The following is a 5,337-nucleotide window of genomic DNA, read 5'->3' as shown; positions in this document are numbered from 1 at the left end:
TGTTATTATTCCTCTCGGGGGAAGAACCTCGGGTTTTAGACTTTTAGGACATTGGCTCTGTGACAAATGTGTGTTCAGTGCACCTTTTGACAGATCCCTAGCTGATGCAATCGCACTGGTCATCCTTCTCATGATCTTAGTGGCAGCATGCAGACCGCACAATCCACCTCCATTTTCTGAAGGAGCTCTGGACAAACCAGGTGCGTCCCCACTCCATATCTACTCGAATAGTTGTTGTGGCAGGAATTGTTGTTGTGGCAGGTGCAATATTTGTTGTGGCAATATCCCATAGGAATTGTTGTTGTTGTGGCAGGAATAGTTGTTGTGGCAGGTGCAATATTTCAAATTTTGAAAGCGTGAAATTCTATCTTAAAGTCTTTTGATGAAAGATTCTTTCTGGGTTAGTAATTATTTGTTTCCTTTTGTCTAACATTTTATTTTTTGGTGGTTTGTTTGTGGAAGCTTTTGGTTGTTAGACCCACAATACTTCAAGTGGATTCTCTAGTTTTCACCAGAATAGCGGCCATACAATTAGAATTCACAAAGACATTTTATTTTATTACTTTTTCATTAGGGACTAGGTTATGTAAATTGGAACTTGAAATCTCAAGTATGCTTGTGCATGTTTGATGGGCATTTTAGCCAATTTTGGTAGAACCAACTTCATAGTTTCTCAGAACACTTAAGGATTAAGAACAATTGCAGAATTTTTTGTAAATTTGTTAAAACTAGCGCATTAGTTCCATTGAAATTGATCAAAAGTGGTAGGAATTGTTATATTAGTTCCATAGTGCTATATAGCCTTTGAAAGGTTGCACTATAAAAAAAACTTGTAATTTTATACTTGCGATATCTTGTTGGTAATCATTCTATTTTTCTTATTTTCTAGTTTCCCATTCTTTTTATTTCTGTGGGATATCTCATCCTACATTTTTGATATTATAGTTATATATAGATATACACCTATATACCGATAAAAAAAAAAAAAAAAGATACTTGATCTGTTATTTTTGCTATTGGTTTGTTGATTGGTGTGTCTCGTGGGTCATCTGCGTGGGGGTACCGCCTTTTACTTGATTCGTTTACCATATATAGAAGAAGATATGTTTGCATTACTTGGAAAATAATTGCACTTTGGCAGTTCTGATTTTTCGTTCTCTTATAGGGTGTGGGAAAAGGACGGTTGTAAGATATGTTGCTTTCGCCGCTTGTCTCCGCACGTAGTTGAGTATAGCTGTTATGATATAATGGGATCCTCTGAGAAAAAGGTTTTTGTGGCGCTAGCACATGCTTTCAAAGCAGCTGAGAGGTATGTTGTAACTAATACATGACATTTTTCAGCTACTCTCCAACAATACTTCTTCTCCGCCATTTTGAGGTTTTCAGGAAAGTTTCTTCTCATGAGGGATCATCTGATCAAGTTGGTCTTACCTGTTATCAGGGAGTTGACTCAGCCTGCTTTTGATGATCAAGTATCTTGCTCTGGAGGACAGGTGGTGGCTCTACTTCTCTACTTCCTATAGGCATCTGTTAAAAACTTGTATAACTTTGTTATTGTCCCGTCCACAAAAATGTCCTATAGTGGTTAAGCATTTACACTTAAGTTACATTGACAAGGATTGTGTCCCTATCCAACACAGATACAAAGTGTCTGACATGGCGAAATACCAAAAATTGAGGTATATGAGTATATCACATAGAATATGTTTACATGTCGTGTCTGACACAGATACGTGCACACGTAGCCGACACGGATTATTTTTAGAATATGGCTTGTCCTTGTAACATAGGTTTATAATATCAAGAGAATTGGCGTCTGGCAAGAAATGGCCTTCTTGTATCTTTCATAAATACACAGTACTATCTCTTACACTTCTCTTGATGAATATTGTACTTTAACAGATCTATTATGGTTCTTGACAAACTTCATAAAAATAAGATTACTGGCTGATCATGATTATTATTGTCAAGAATCTGATGTTTTAATCTTATCTTGCCAAATCAGCATATGAAGGATGCTTTGAGGATACTTGGACATAGGGTAATTGTTAGTTGCGATTCTTGCCGTTCGGAAGGTCTTCCAGCTCCTATTAGACGCTACTTCCGCAGTTATGAGATAAGCATCGTTAAGTTAAGTGAAGACACTGGAGAGAGTCGATATGCTTTCACGATTCTTCGCAGACCGCACTGAGTCTCAAGTGATGTGAGTGAATTTTGTTGAGTTTTTTATAGTGGTATGGTAAGAAAAGGTCATTAATGCAGTCCTTGCTGGATATTGATAATAATCTAGCTAGCTAGCTTGGCTTATTTTTAAGCCATTTTGTAGGTGCAAAGATGGTAGGTGATATTGATCCGATTTAGTTAGGTTTGATGGGAATTATAAGATTTAGGACGCGTCTTTGCTTTATTAAGTTCACATACATTTTATTTCCTTGTACATTGTGCTCGAGGAGATTGAATGGTTTTATTCATTTCCATGTTAATAAATGGATTTTATAAAATTGAAATGAAAATAAATTCTGTGTTACTTGGATCCGTCTATAAACTTTTAAAGCGGCGACATCATAGGTCCTATGGACCCATTATCTGCAATTACATTAATCACTTTCCTTCTAACACTCAAACAAAAATCTAATTCAATTGTTGGCTTACAGATCATGAGAAAGAAAGAGGAGAGTAATTTGCTTTCATCCTTAGAAATGATATAAATATATTCATCATTCGTTTTTGTCTCTTTCTGTTTGGTGATTTCATCGTATATATATTCTCAGTAAAACTGAATTGTACATGAACTTTTGACATCCATAGTGTTCGTGTTTTGTCCTTTGCCGCTGATTAGTACAGGTGGAACTCAATATTCTGAAGAGACTTTGCCAATGCTGCTCTTAGTTTAATAACTGAAATGGCCATTCCTTGTGAAGAATGGGCATTGAAGAGTCAAACTGCGGCTCTTATTGCTGAGGTAATTTTGCTTATAGTTTATATATTTTAATCATTACAGGACTCATTTCTATAGTCACAGATAGTCAGAAAGGAAGGGGTAAATCTCTGGCAAGAACTCCTACCATCTCAAGTTTCCTTATCTAATACGGGTCCTATTCGGTACTCTTCATCCGCTTTATTGTCTTTATTACTCAATATTCGGTATTGATGATTCTGATTTCTTTTAAGGTCGAAATGGGTTTCCATGTTCTTGAGATGGCTTCCGAAGGACATTACAGTTCATAATGAAGACCTTGAAGGTTTATTATAGCAGTAAATGAGTATAGTTTAACCTTTAAATTATCACCTTTTTTAATTGTTCACCTTCTTTTTATATTATATTATTTATTTATTTCCTGTTGCTGAGAATATCCTTATGGACAAGGGTAGAATTCTTGAGTTAAATAACAATCATAACCTTGGCTCCACCAAATATTATTCCTTAATTATCTGCATTAGGGCATTATGAGTGTGAGACCATACGTCCCCATTTGGAGATAAGCTCTAGTGCCCAAGTTGATGAATAACTGCTAATGTTTGCCCAAGTTGATGAATAACTGCTAATGTTCAAGGCACCTTCCAACTTTGGTAGCCTTATTTCAGTGTTGTTAAAATTGGATCTCAAACTTGAAGAATCAGTTTTATATGTAAATTAGTTTCACTTTGTTCGTCTAGTCATTTGTGACATGCAGAAATTCAGTGTCCATTCATCTGTCTTTTCATTTATATCCCATGAGAACATTTCATGGAAAAGTTGAATATGACTTATGACGAGGCTGAAAAGATGGATAGTGAATCTTGTGCGAAAATTCAAAGCTTGACGAAAGATTGATTCCAAGTCGGAATTGTTGTCATGGAACCCAATCATGTGAATGTGTAAGTGTTCAACTAGTGTTCAATTTCTCCTCAGATGTCTCCATTGACCTTGTTCTTTTACTTTTTTTAAGTAGAATAATTTATATGGAAATTTATGTACGCCTATGCTTGACTTAATTAAATGTTCTGTGATAGCTTTTTTTGGACTCTATGAGCTTCTTTAGTAATAATCAATAGAACTGTTCTCTTACTCTTCTCATGGAATTAATAGAGTCTGTAGGGTTGTATATGAGGCGAGAGAACACCTCCTTGCGTCAAAATATTTTTTCCGGAAGGCACAAAACAATTGTCAAAAGTAGGATCTTTGAAGACTGCTCAAGTGGAACAGTTTATTGGAGTTTGAATTGCTCATATTGTTAGGAGTATGAGACCCTGTTGCCACATTTTTTGTGAGTTTGGTTGTTGGACCAGTGAAAATAAATACTGAACTTTCCGATGTCTTGGAAGGGACAAAACATACTGCTACTTAAGAATTATGCTATCATACTCTGTTTTCTGAATTCCATAGTTTGAGTATAAGGAGCTACTACTTAAGAATAGGATATAAGTATATATCTATATATACATATTTGTTTTCTACTGCTCGACTCTTTTTTATTTATTTCTATTGGTGTATAGGATGAAAGGGACTTTTCTGATGATACCATCCCAAAGTCATCCCCTGATGCTTACAACTACTGAAGGTGCTAGTTTTGTACAAATGATGTGAGAGCTTGAGTTTAAGGACAAGTCCCATTGATTTGGAAAACAGTGTGTATTTCATTCGTGGCAAGTCTTATTTATGAAAGACGTTTTGGTGATGTTATTTTAATAAAAGATTATGTGATTGGATGTACTTGTGAGATTTCTTGTTTATATTATGGACGATTGTAAAATACCCAATAAGTGGGGGCATCTTTATGCAGGTTAAGTAGTCTCCCAAAAAGGGAGGGGGAGGGGGGGGGGGTTTAGTTTTGTAACGGTTCTTCACCGTTACTAAGCTTTGCAATAAGTAACACAAAAGAGCGTTACTAACTTTATAAAAGCATTACTAATGTTAGAAAAGAGTAACACAAAAAAACGTTACTAACTTTATAAAAGCGTTACTAATGTTAGAAAAGAGTAACACAAAAAAGCGTTATTAACTTTATAAAACCGTTACTAATGTTAGAAAAGAGTAACACAAAAAAACGTTACTATTTTTATAAAACCATTACTGATGTTAAAAAAGAGTAACACAAAAAAAACGTTACTAATGTTATAAAACCGTTACTGATGTTAAAAAAGAGTAACATCAAAAAGCGTTACTAATTTTATAAAATCGTTGCTAAAGAGTAATACAGTTGAGCAAAGAAAACCGTTAGTAAATATTTTAGTAACGGTTAGAAACCGTTACAATAAATAATTACGTAATGGTTATAAACCGCTTCTGAATATTAATAACAATTAGCAACGCCCAAAAATCAGGATGCATATAAAACCGTTACAAATATTTTTCAA

The 5,337-nt window shown here is 34.9% G+C and overlaps 1 long non-coding RNA gene across 1 annotated transcript; it reads left to right on the top strand.

Moving 5' to 3' along the window:
* Positions 1-1,201: 1,201 nt before the first annotated feature.
* Positions 1,202-2,044, top strand: LOC147523513 (uncharacterized). The gene is made up of 3 exons (XR_015196516.1): positions 1,202-1,309; positions 1,342-1,493; positions 2,006-2,044. It is a non-coding gene; the product is annotated as an uncharacterized LOC147523513 (long non-coding RNA).
* Positions 2,045-5,337: the final 3,293 nt, after the last annotated feature.

The sequence above is a fragment of the Coptis chinensis genome, chromosome 1, assembly GCF_015680905.1.
Source record: "Coptis chinensis isolate HL-2020 chromosome 1, ASM1568090v1, whole genome shotgun sequence".
Taxonomy (NCBI): Eukaryota; Viridiplantae; Streptophyta; class Magnoliopsida; order Ranunculales; family Ranunculaceae; genus Coptis; species Coptis chinensis.
Note: the sequence above shows the minus strand (reverse complement) of the source record. Positions and strands in the feature narration are given on the sequence as shown.